This window comes from Sinocyclocheilus anshuiensis, unplaced genomic scaffold, assembly GCF_001515605.1.
Source record: "Sinocyclocheilus anshuiensis isolate Anshui unplaced genomic scaffold, SAMN03320099.WGS_v1.1 scaffold959, whole genome shotgun sequence".
Classification (NCBI taxonomy): Eukaryota; Metazoa; Chordata; class Actinopteri; order Cypriniformes; family Cyprinidae; genus Sinocyclocheilus; species Sinocyclocheilus anshuiensis.
The window spans coordinates 420,907-434,661 of record NW_015542406.1 but is presented as its reverse complement, the minus strand read 5'-3'; the positions used below and the strand labels follow the sequence as shown (position 1 = coordinate 434,661).

Genomic DNA, 13,755 nt, shown 5'->3' with positions numbered 1-13,755 from the left:
GACGTCTCCGTCCCCTCCTTCAGGGAACGAGGGTTACCATACGTAACCGAGACGTTTTTAAACAATGTGCACTTTTGTAAAAAACTAAAATCATTTATGAATATGGCAGAAGTAAGTTATTAGAGCATTAATTTCATGCCTTGTCCATCTGATACAGAGCAATTGATCTGAAAGTCACAAAACACTGCAACATTTTCACTCCTATGAACAGAGGCAGGGTTTGATATGGACTGTTTTTAGCTGTTCGATATTTATGTCTTCATCCAGAGGGGTTTGTTTTAGTTCTAATAATTGCAATCTGAAACAAGACTTTAATATTGGACGATGGCTGAGTCTATATATATTGTGGCAAAGATCTAATTTTTTGGAAATATGAACCCCAGCCATAATGTCGCTTTCAATAAGTCAAGTCTGCCATCTGTTGCTCTTCATTTGGTAATTGGGTTCATAATCATTTGCCTTTGGATTAAAAATGTATATTACAGAATGTACATCTGATAATGCAATGCTCATCTGAAAACATATATTTGTATGTTTCTCCTATAGCTATATGGAGTTGTGCTGAATTCTTGTAAATGGAAACACTGGAAACGGTTTTGAATGGTTGAATTTTAGATGATAAAAACTATCAAACAATTTCCATTAAACTAAACATGTTTTGTGTGTAAATTATATTACAGGTTTGGCAAGAAGAATCATTCATACAAGTTCTTGTGTCCTCAAAACAGGCCATATTAATAAATGGCTTTATTTTAGACTACACGGTTTTATTTCTCCAGTCTGTAAAGGAAACCTTCTTAACCGGTGACTCAGCACGCTCTAACGAATAACCTCCTGTGCTGACCTTTGCAACCTGTTGCTACCATATGTTCTTTATCATGCAATTTCCTGTTCCTCATATCTTTATATTAATTTCACACCCTACAACAAGACCAGTAGTCCATAGATTTAAAACAGACCTCTTTATTCACTGATTAAGATTAATCTAGCTCTAGCTGCTGTTGCCACCAGGGCAGTTTTAAGCAGTTTCTCGCATTCAGTCAAGGGAAGTAAACAGATATCCCATTCAGTGAAAAGAAGTGAATACCCTGTGCATCAGTACTTCTTTGAACTTAAAACAGCATCTGAAATACAGCGCACATGTGCAAGATGTTGAAAGAAGAGCAAGATGCTATGCAGTGGTATTTTTATATAGGATTTTCTTAATTTCTTTCATATTTTCATTCAGTACTTTCATTCAACATGTATGTGCAGGAATAAGGGTCAGCATATGCTATTTAAATGTAAATAAAGTGGGGTCAGTTTTATTTTGATAAACATATGGCGCAATGTAACATTAGGTTTACATAAAAAGAGTTATTACTGTTATAGAAATACATATTTATAAACAAAATATATTACCGGCATGCACTGCTTCAAGTCAGACGCCGATCAGTCTATATACAGTGGCCCATGAAGTCAAACACACCTATTGACTACCATCACGTTTAGACGTTATAATAGATAGCGTGATCTCTTCGCTGAATTAAAGGAATGCAGAATGACTAATTCACATATAAGTAATAACTGGAAACAAATTATTGATCTGAGCTGAAATTTTATTTTATTTTATTGGCTCACTAAATACCAAGCTTAAGCAAAGAAAACAGCTGCTAGCAAGCAGCTTTTAGCCTAGATAAATGAACAAGTTCACACTAAACGAACATTTAAGGGAACTTATTACACATTTCACCACATAAATTATTATGGGGACAAGAGATATTGATTCAAAACAGGAAGTGTTGGCGGTCTGACGTAGAACGTTCATTTCTCTTATTTCATCGTCTATATATTCTGGTTCGAATAAGTAAGGCTGGGCAAAAAATTGCAAGTTATCCTCTCTGTCAAAATCTTCAAACGTGTTTACAAAGACATGCGACAGCATGCGTCTTCCTCTGCTTGTAAACAAGGCGCAGCGCATCCGGGTTCTACGTCAGAATGCCAATTCCTGCATCAGCAGCACCACATGTATGCATCGCGGTACGCTCATGAACGTGCGTCGAAGACTGACACAGAAGAGAAGAAATTGTTGAATAAAGCTATTTTTGTTTTCTTTGCGCACAAAAAAGTATTCTTGTAGCTTCATAAAAGTAATGTTGAACCACTGATATCACATGGACTAATTTAATAATGTCCTTACTACTTTTTTTGGGCCTTGAGCGTGGTAGTTGTGTTGATGTTTATGCAGGGTCAGAAAGCTCTCGGATTTCATCAAAAATATCTTAATTTGTGTTCCGAAGATGAACGAAGGTCTTACGGGTTTGGAACGACATGAGGTTGGGTCATTAATGACAGATTTTCATTTTTTGGGTGAACTAGCCCTTTAAGATGCTCACTGAACACGTTTATATACAAAACAATTAAAAAGCTTGTCCGCCTAACCTACTGAAGAGCATGCCGACAGTTTTTAAAGATGCACTTTGCATGTAAATGAAAGGCATGTTGTTGGAGTGCTTCATTACACTCAGGCTTTAATCTCCTTTTATTTACATTTGTATAATTTGTTTTGTCCACTCTCAAGTGTGATATGAAAAGCCTGTTGGCACCATACACTGGTTTAGCAAAAAGCATCCCAGCTGCGTGGACTAAAGACTCAGTAAACATTATGTTTCAGCATTACAATGCTGATAACTGCTGGAAGCCCCGGGTCTGTGACAGATAAGAAAATGAGCTGACTGTCAACCGGCAAACACCAGGTCTCCAAAACACCTCCACTTTTGTTTTGTTTGTTCCACCACTTCCACCAAAGCTGTGTTTGTTTTCACGGGTTTAGAGGAAGCAAGTGGGGTGCTGGAATCAAGGACGCAGGGTCGAAGAGTTGTGTTTCCAGCAGTCGGAAAGCAGGTGACGCCACATGCTGTAATGCCTGAATTTCCCCTGTTCTTATATGAGGGGTTAAGTGAAGTCACTGAAGGTTTATATGCCTTCATATTGCTCCCTGCCACCATCAGTAAAACGCAACAATGTGTCTTGAAAAGTAGGCTTATAAAAGTTTTAGGAAACTCTGAGAGCTTAAGTGATCTTCCGCTGGCTCCGCAGCAGCCCTGCAGCATTCAGGATGTCTGCTTATATTAATTTTATGGAGTTTAAGAGGTCAGCAAACTCATTTGGAGATTCTTATTCATTTATGAACCCAGCAACCCCCTGTTCTTCAGCGCTCTAAGCTACAGGGCCTCAGATGCTTAAATTTACATGGAATATTATATAGTTAGGTGTGTGAAAATGTATAGTGCTCTTGCTCAAGCAGGCAGATTAAGGCTAAGCAATGCTCTCGGAGATGACAGTCGCCCACATTTTAATGAAAAGGCAGGTGGGTGAACCTATGTTTCATCTGCTCTGTTTTCCAGAGCTTTTGGATCATTGCTTCATCTGAAATTCAAAAGATTTCTAATGAGACAATGAGTCTAAGAGAAAGCAGCCTAACAGTAGACCTGAGAGGAACAGCCAGTAAAATGGAGTAAATGAGCTCCAAAGCTGCCCAGGGGAGTGCAGATGCATAATTAATTTAGTTTAATAATTTTAATTATTTTCTTATTAATAATAATAATAATAATGTAATATTTCATATTATTTTTTTGGCCATGTTTATTGCTATTTTTCACTTTTTGTATATCTTCTTGTATGTCTTTTTATATAAACATGGTAAGGTTAAAAAAAAAATTGTTAAAAAAATTGAAAATTGTCATCAAAAATAAAATTAAATGAAATAAAAGAAGTGGACAAAACTCATCAAACATCTTCTCAGAAAACATCTATTCCTGTTCACGTGAAATCCAACTCATCCCTGTTAACAAGATTTCCCTCCAATTTATTATTTTTCCTATCTCCTGGAGTGCTTTAGCATTGATATTATGAGGAATAAATATTTTCCAGTTAATGCAAGAGCAATGCAGTGATTGCTTTGGGCAAAAAAAAAAAAAATCATAAAAAAGGATTTCACTTGGTTCCAGAACTAGTAATATGACACACAAATGACCAGGAGATTTAGTCCATGAAAATATGGCCTGGAAAGAACTAAACTATACAGTGCCACATTAAAAATCTTCTCTAATCATCCTCATATTAAAATCTATTCTAATGGTATTAGAATGGAATATACAATACATGTAATGCTATTGTATCTTGCTAAAATGCCAAGAGAATAAAGATAGTCATACTCTAAACAACATTTTAGAACTTTTTTTTTTTTTGCATTTTACATTGATGTATTCAATTATAGTAGATAAATACATTAGATCTAATACAATGAAGCATCTTCAAATAATATTGCAAATGAATAGCAAGTCTTCAGAACATAGTTATTTCAATCACTTTATTTATATCCCTAATACTGCACAGTCATGAAAGGGTAATGTTGTATATATTTCATATATGTGTATGTGCTTGAAGAGCATGTAAACATTTCTCAGAAGGCACAGGGAATCTCATTGTCTTGCAGGTTTCCTAGTGGGAGTTCAGCTCCATCCATCTGAGACTTTATTTAGCTCTGTAGTCCTGTCTAGGTTCTCTCTGCACTGAAATCAGTCTGCCGGCCTCCCTGGGGATGACAGTAATGTCACATACCAGTTTGGCTCTCATATTTCACAAACAGGCCTCTACCTATTAAGGATGACTACTTACCATGGAAAAGGTGTGTCCTTCACATCTGCAACCTTCTCGTATTTTCCTGCATAGACATATATGATTGGTCACAAACACATACATACGCCCGTGAGGAATACCTCAAAAGCAAATACCAAACACACAGTGCACATGTACTTAAATGCATAGCTTGCACATGATAGATCTATAGCGAACTATTGTTGTATTTATTTTCATATAGTTTAGAACTAAGCTTTTTTCTGTGACTTTGGGATAAAATTACATGATTTGGGGATAACAAGTAAACTGTAAACTACAGTAGTTTCAAGTTTGAAGTTTCAGTTTATTTATATAGCACGTATAAAACAGCCACATGGCTGACCAAAGTGCTGTACAGAAATTCAAAATAGTAAAAAGAATATAAAAATCTGCACAGCTACACAATTAAACAGGGTCTCGCCTTAATAATAAAATAAGTAAATATATTAATAACACAAGAGAAACGAAGTATAAACCCATAAAAGACTAAGCAAAGACCATAATAGAAAATTATTTGTAAGCCAAACAAAACAGATATGTTTTTAAAAGAGATTTAAAAGTGGACAGAGAAGGGGCAAGTCTAATCTCTAAAGGGAGGCTATTCCACAGCCGCGGCCCAACCACTGAAAAAGCACGATCCCCTCTACGTTTGAGTCTGGATTGTGGGACTAGAAGAAGATTCTGATCACTGGATCTTAAGCGTCTGGATGGAGTATATGGGTATAGTAATTCAGATAAATAAATAGGGGCTAGATCATTTAAAGATTTATATACAAATAAAATAATTTTAAAATCAATTCTGAATTTAATAGGCAGCCAATGAAGGGTCCGCAGAATTGGAGTGATGTGAGCACTTTTGCGGCTATTATGAAGGAATCTGGCAGCAGCATTTTGAACTAGTTGAAGGCGATCGATTGATGACTTAGAACTACCACAGTATAGTGAGTTGCAGTAGTCTAAGCGTGAGGTGATAAAAGCATGAACAGCCATCTCTAAAGATTTATGATTTAAGAAAGGTTTGATTTTTGATAACAGGCGAAGTTGATAAAAACTAGAACCTATTACAGAGGAGATATGTTTATCAAGGTTTAAGGACTCATCTAACAAAACTCCCAGGTTCCGTACACGTGAAGATCTAAACACTGATAAACTACCCAGATCTAAGCTGGTTGCCTGAGAATTATCAGAGGAAATATATATTTACACATACAAACACACAAATGTAAATATAAATTGTCAATAAAAATACAATATATAAATGTGACCCTGGAACACAAAACCAGTCATAAGTAGCACGGGTAAATTTGTAGCAATAGCCAAAAATACATTGTATGGGTCAAAATGATAAATTTTTCTTATATGCCAAAATTCATTTGGATATTAAGTAAAGATCATGTTCCATGAGGATATTTAGTAAATTCCCTGCCATAAATATATCAAAACTTAATTTTTGATTAGTATTACCGGCATGCACTGCTTCAAGTCAGACGCCGATCAGTCTATATACAGTGGCCCATGAAGTCAAACACACCTATTGACTACCATCACGTTTAGACGTTATAATAGATAGCGTGATCTCTTCGCTGAATTAAAGGAATGCAGAATGACTAATTCACATATAAGTAATAACTGGAAACAAATTATTGATCTGAGCTGAAATTTTATTTTATTTTATTGGCTCACTAAATACCAAGCTTAAGCAAAGAAAACAGCTGCTAGCAAGCAGCTTTTAGCCTAGATAAATGAACAAGTTCACACTAAACGAACATTTAAGGGAACTTATTACACATTTCACCACATAAATTATTATGGGGACAAGAGATATTGATTCAAAACAGGAAGTGTTGGCGGTCTGACGTAGAACGTTCATTTCTCTTATTTCATCGTCTATATATTCTGGTTCGAATAAGTAAGGCTGGGCAAAAAATTGCAAGTTATCCTCTCTGTCAAAATCTTCAAACGTGTTTACAAAGACATGCGACAGCATGCGTCTTCCTCTGCTTGTAAACAAGGCGCAGCGCATCCGGGTTCTACGTCAGAATGCCAATTCCTGCATCAGCAGCACCACATGTATGCATCGCGGTACGCTCATGAACGTGCGTCGAAGACTGACACAGAAGAGAAGAAATTGTTGAATAAAGCTATTTTTGTTTTCTTTGCGCACAAAAAAGTATTCTTGTAGCTTCATAAAAGTAATGTTGAACCACTGATATCACATGGACTAATTTAATAATGTCCTTACTACTTTTTTTGGGCCTTGAGCGTGGTAGTTGTGTTGATGTTTATGCAGGGTCAGAAAGCTCTCGGATTTCATCAAAAATATCTTAATTTGTGTTCCGAAGATGAACGAAGGTCTTACGGGTTTGGAACGACATGAGGTTGGGTCATTAATGACAGATTTTCATTTTTTGGGTGAACTAGCCCTTTAAGATGCTCACTGAACACGTTTATATACAAAACAATTAAAAAGCTTGTCCGCCTAACCTACTGAAGAGCATGCCGACAGTTTTTAAAGATGCACTTTGCATGTAAATGAAAGGCATGTTGTTGGAGTGCTTCATTACACTCAGGCTTTAATCTCCTTTTATTTACATTTGTATAATTTGTTTTGTCCACTCTCAAGTGTGATATGAAAAGCCTGTTGGCACCATACACTGGTTTAGCAAAAAGCATCCCAGCTGCGTGGACTAAAGACTCAGTAAACATTATGTTTCAGCATTACAATGCTGATAACTGCTGGAAGCCCCGGGTCTGTGACAGATAAGAAAATGAGCTGACTGTCAACCGGCAAACACCAGGTCTCCAAAACACCTCCACTTTTGTTTTGTTTGTTCCACCACTTCCACCAAAGCTGTGTTTGTTTTCACGGGTTTAGAGGAAGCAAGTGGGGTGCTGGAATCAAGGACGCAGGGTCGAAGAGTTGTGTTTCCAGCAGTCGGAAAGCAGGTGACGCCACATGCTGTAATGCCTGAATTTCCCCTGTTCTTATATGAGGGGTTAAGTGAAGTCACTGAAGGTTTATATGCCTTCATATTGCTCCCTGCCACCATCAGTAAAACGCAACAATGTGTCTTGAAAAGTAGGCTTATAAAAGTTTTAGGAAACTCTGAGAGCTTAAGTGATCTTCCGCTGGCTCCGCAGCAGCCCTGCAGCATTCAGGATGTCTGCTTATATTAATTTTATGGAGTTTAAGAGGTCAGCAAACTCATTTGGAGATTCTTATTCATTTATGAACCCAGCAACCCCCTGTTCTTCAGCGCTCTAAGCTACAGGGCCTCAGATGCTTAAATTTACATGGAATATTATATAGTTAGGTGTGTGAAAATGTATAGTGCTCTTGCTCAAGCAGGCAGATTAAGGCTAAGCAATGCTCTCGGAGATGACAGTCGCCCACATTTTAATGAAAAGGCAGGTGGGTGAACCTATGTTTCATCTGCTCTGTTTTCCAGAGCTTTTGGATCATTGCTTCATCTGAAATTCAAAAGATTTCTAATGAGACAATGAGTCTAAGAGAAAGCAGCCTAACAGTAGACCTGAGAGGAACAGCCAGTAAAATGGAGTAAATGAGCTCCAAAGCTGCCCAGGGGAGTGCAGATGCATAATTAATTTAGTTTAATAATTTTAATTATTTTCTTATTAATAATAATAATAATAATGTAATATTTCATATTATTTTTTTGGCCATGTTTATTGCTATTTTTCACTTTTTGTATATCTTCTTGTATGTCTTTTTATATAAACATGGTAAGGTTAAAAAAAAAATTGTTAAAAAAATTGAAAATTGTCATCAAAAATAAAATTAAATGAAATAAAAGAAGTGGACAAAACTCATCAAACATCTTCTCAGAAAACATCTATTCCTGTTCACGTGAAATCCAACTCATCCCTGTTAACAAGATTTCCCTCCAATTTATTATTTTTCCTATCTCCTGGAGTGCTTTAGCATTGATATTATGAGGAATAAATATTTTCCAGTTAATGCAAGAGCAATGCAGTGATTGCTTTGGGCAAAAAAAAAAAAAATCATAAAAAAGGATTTCACTTGGTTCCAGAACTAGTAATATGACACACAAATGACCAGGAGATTTAGTCCATGAAAATATGGCCTGGAAAGAACTAAACTATACAGTGCCACATTAAAAATCTTCTCTAATCATCCTCATATTAAAATCTATTCTAATGGTATTAGAATGGAATATACAATACATGTAATGCTATTGTATCTTGCTAAAATGCCAAGAGAATAAAGATAGTCATACTCTAAACAACATTTTAGAACTTTTTTTTTTTTTGCATTTTACATTGATGTATTCAATTATAGTAGATAAATACATTAGATCTAATACAATGAAGCATCTTCAAATAATATTGCAAATGAATAGCAAGTCTTCAGAACATAGTTATTTCAATCACTTTATTTATATCCCTAATACTGCACAGTCATGAAAGGGTAATGTTGTATATATTTCATATATGTGTATGTGCTTGAAGAGCATGTAAACATTTCTCAGAAGGCACAGGGAATCTCATTGTCTTGCAGGTTTCCTAGTGGGAGTTCAGCTCCATCCATCTGAGACTTTATTTAGTTCTGTAGTCCTGTCTAGGTTCTCTCTGCACTGAAATCAGTCTGCCGGCCTCCCTGGGGATGACAGTAATGTCACATACCAGTTTGGCTCTCATATTTCACAAACAGGCCTCTACCTATTAAGGATGACTATTTACCATGGAAAAGGTGTGTCCTTCACATCTGCAACCTTCTCATATTTTCCTGCATAGACATATATGATTGGTCACAAACACATACATACGCCCGTGAGGAATACCTCAAAAGCAAATACCAAACACACAGTGCACATGTACTTAAATGCATAGCTTGCACATGATAGATCTATAGCGAACTATTGTTGTATTTATTTTCATATAGTTTAGAACTAAGCTTTTTTCTGTGACTTTGGGATAAAATTACATGATTTGGGGATAACAAGTAAACTGTAAACTACAGTAGTTTCAAGTTTGAAGTTTCAGTTTATTTATATAGCACGTATAAAACAGCCACATAGCACGAGGACCACAGAGTCGCCAGAGTCCGTAGATAAAAAGATGTCGTTTAGCACTCTCAAGAGGGCAGAGTCGGTGCTATGTGCAGATTTAAAGCCAGATTGAAAAATTTCAGGAATACCGTTGCAACTGAGAAAAGACTGGAGTTGATCAAACACAATTTTTTCAAATACCTTCGAGATAAATGGTAAAACAGAAATAGGGCGAAAGTTATTCAAAACAGAAGAATCCAGTGAAGGCTTCTTGAGTATAGGAGTGACAGTAGCCACTTTAAAGGCAGCAGGGACAAAGCCAGTACAAAGACACTTATTAAAAAGAGACACCAGACCCGGCCCAACACAATCAACAATTGATTTTAAAAATTTAGGGTGTATGGTATCAAAAGAACAAAAAGATGATTTGACGTTAACAATGGTGTTTTTAAGTAGTTGCAGAGAAATAGGTTCAAAAACATCCCAGGAAGCAAAGTGCATTGACGGGATAGAGGGTTCAGTATGAGAAGGGCATATGTAATGTCTCAAATTGGAGATTTTATCAATAAAAAATCTCAAAAAGCTTTCACACAGAGCCTCAGAAGCAGTACACATTGTAACCGGGGGGTTCACAACAGAATTAATGACTGAAAATAAAACTTTAGGTCTAGAGTGATTTTCCATGATTAGATTAGAAAAATATGTATTTTTAGCTGACTTAACAGCACTCTGATAAACCAATAAACTTTCTTTAAACAACTGAAATGAAGTACATTATTTCTGGTGGCTGAAAACATTATCAGATTAGACCAAATATTGTACTAAACAAGCATGAAAGGGGTTCAACATCCCTTTCATATAAACCCAGTGCTATGGAGTTGTTTGGAGATTGTGACTTTCCTACACACAGGAGTTTAAGTGCCTCCGTGCTACTTTAATAATTCACCTCCATCCAACTGCTCATCCTTTATAGGCTGTCCACTTTTGCCACGCATCCTCTAAATCCGTCTGAATATTCTCACAAGACTCTCTGTGACAGTCATTAAATCTATAAATGTGATACTGTATGTTACAAAACTAACATTTAGCTATTATTAAGACATTATTGAGGAATTTATCATTTGTGAGTTTTTTTTTAGTTTTTTTTTTAGTTTTTTTACAAAATTCCATTATTGAGCAAGTACATAGAAAATTAGTATTCAAAACTTCTTGCGTCACCCAGATTCACTCTAGTAAACCTACAAAAATAATTTATATTTTGAGCAGTTAGCTTCTGTAAATCAAAGACTTGTGTGTTTACGTCATGTCCGTAAGTAAAGAAACGAAGGCCCGGTGTTGTAAGAAATCAGATAACAACATTAATTTCAAATATGTATATAATTGCTTACAATATAGTGCATAAAACAAATCAGACAATGTCATTTCTTCCACTTTATAAACATAATTCATAAATTGTAATAATAAATAATTTAAATCAATGCTGTGTTCTTTTAATAACAGAAATATGTGGACATTTTACGTTTTAATTACATTTAATTATACATTTTAATAAATTTGATTCTGTAGGGATTGTAATGAGACGCTATAATTAAAAGTTCTTTAAGCCAATGGGATAATAATAATAATAATTATTATTATTATTATTATTACTAATAATATAATTAATAACTATTATAATAATACAATTATTATTATTGTTGTTGTTGTTATTGTTGTTTTATGAAAACCCTTGATGGACTGATGATGGACTTGATGGCTCACTTATTTTGTCTTTACCTCACCTATCAATTTGTACCATTTTTACTCTCAGTAAGTGAAGGTGATAGGAAGTCGGGATGTACTGTAACTCTGGGGAACACCAGTGCCTTTATACTGTAAGTTAAGACGTCAGTAATGTAATTAATCAAGAGATGTGTAATGGTGTTTCTCAAGATGGCTTTTAAAGTGGATGTCACCCTCATTTGCATACATAAATGTATGATGGGTTGACTATGATGTGTTTAACTTGATACTATACAAAAGTTTGTTCATTTAAAATGATTATTTAAAAAAAAATTGTCTAATAAAAGGCATGTTTAACGAAGAAACCGCATCAAGCTAAAGCCATAAACATGGTTAGAATTGGAGAGACACTAGAGAAACCCATTTTTATTCTACCGTAAAAAAAAAACAACAAAAAAACAGTACAAGTGCATGATTGATGATCTTACCTCTCTTTATTTCTCTTGAACCATACAGAAGAACAGCTCCACCTTGACCGCTCTATTAAATCGAAGAGCCAAAGTTATCAATCGAGATGTGGATGGAAGGAGAGTCAGTCTTTTCGCAGCGCCATGGCTCCTCTCGGCCCTAATGGCTCTCAATACATGGCAAAGTCAGCGAGAGAGATGTTGCGTCTACATTTTTGACTGATTATGCATTTTTTTTCTTCTCCATTCTCTCTCTCTCTCTCCTTAAGCTATTCATAGAAGATAGATTCATCATTCCAATTTGTCAAGCCAGCGAAGTTTTCAATTAATTATGTTGCTGGAGAAGAGGCAGTGTGTGTATTAGGGCTCCCTGTCAGGACTCGTCTGAGGCCCCACTTACAGGACTCAAAATAAAGAGGTATCAGAGAGGTGGTTGGGCGCAGCAGTAATTAATTTGATGAATGCCTTAGCGGCGCAAATAGTGGCAGCCGCGTGACTCTTCATCAGCCGGCGTTGCGGCAGTCACCCTGCTCAGTGCTAATTTGAGAGGGGCCGTCACATCCGTGTAGCGTACGTCCTCAGCAGCGGGTCTATTCTTCACGTCCGGGCCGCATGTGGGGGCCTTATGTTTCCTGTCAGCTTTGTCCTTGGTGCCAAGCAACTTGCGCCACTTAATGCCCAGTTCTTTGACTTTGTGGCCTGAACTGGGTAATCGGGAGCCGGCGGGATTTATGGGGCCCGGGGGTGCCGCTCCTGTTGTCGTTCTCCCCAAAGACAGATTAGTAAAACGGGCGGTCTCAGTCTGGCAGGTGGAACTGATGAGGAGGGGGAACCTGTGCGCCCCTATGCCAGAGATGGTGGTGAAATGCACCAAGCATCTTTAACACAGAGGTGATGAAGAAATATGGTGCTGTTTGCGGTGAGCAACGATGGAGTCTGCAGCTCTGCGCTGGTGTAAGCGAGAGACGAGAGGTGGGTCTGTTCTAAAATGATGGATCATATTATTGTGGTTAGGCAAAAGCTGGACAGGCTGCTGTTGGAGAATGCAAACCATCAATGTCAACAGCTACCAAAACCTCATAGAGAAATAATTGGGCTTGTGCCACATAATTCAGGTTCAGATTTTCACAAGTGGGGGGACCTCATTATAAATCAGGTCAGGCTCTGATGCAACACCATAAATCAAAGACAGACATGGCTCAAACAATTAGATAATTACCACAGCCCCATGTCACCACTGTTTTAGCAAACCACTTTGGAGGTACAGGAGCGGGGTGGTAAAAATGCTCCATAAACCCGAGCATAATTAGTCTGGAGCAAATTGGAGAGAAAGGCAAGGAGAAGGGGAGGTGAGACAAGAGTAACAGAGGGAATTATTATTGGCTTGCCAGGCATATGATTGAAATAATGTTGCTTAATGCTTCGAAATGACATTTAGAATAATATACTGCAGTGTAGACCATGGTGTCTTTAATGGTAATGACAAATGATAAATGGCTGATATTGAATTTGTATACTTTTTATGTAATATTACCAAGAAGACTGTAATATCTAATGCCTCAAAATGCCATCCGTATTTCAGATAGTTATTATAAAAAAAACATTAGCGATGCACCAACTGTATTTCAGAAAAGTATATCCACAAATTCTACCCGATAACAAAAATAGTACGATGAAGTTAAGGCCGATAATCCATTCAATCTATTTATACAGGAAGTTATGTTTATTTCTATCTGTATGTATCTATCCTCTCATATTCTATATATAATATACTCTCAGTATAGATCAGGGGTAGGCAAGTTCGGTCCTAGAGAGCCGCAGTCCTGCAGAGTTCAGCTCCAACCCTGAAAAAAAAACTCACCTGCCTATAGCCTTAG

The 13,755-nt window shown here is 36.7% G+C and overlaps 2 long non-coding RNA genes across 2 annotated transcripts in view; both read right to left on the bottom strand.

Annotated features, from left to right (window-relative positions):
- Positions 1 to 5,219: 5,219 nt before the first annotated feature.
- The window catches only part of LOC107693026 (uncharacterized), a 12,276-nt gene continuing 3,740 nt past the window's right edge, over positions 5,220 to 13,755 (bottom strand). Inside the window, exons 2-3 of the long non-coding RNA XR_001634699.1 lie at positions 7,308 to 7,313; positions 5,220 to 5,615 (exon numbers count right to left, since the gene is read on the bottom strand). This is a non-coding gene — a long non-coding RNA (uncharacterized LOC107693026). The remainder of the gene's footprint in view (positions 5,616 to 7,307; positions 7,314 to 13,755) is intronic.
- Positions 9,223 to 11,953, bottom strand: LOC107693027 (uncharacterized). Its single transcript, XR_001634700.1, has 3 exons — positions 11,900 to 11,953; positions 9,382 to 9,427; positions 9,223 to 9,298 (listed from the first exon to the last, which is right to left on the bottom strand). It is a non-coding gene; the product is annotated as an uncharacterized LOC107693027 (long non-coding RNA).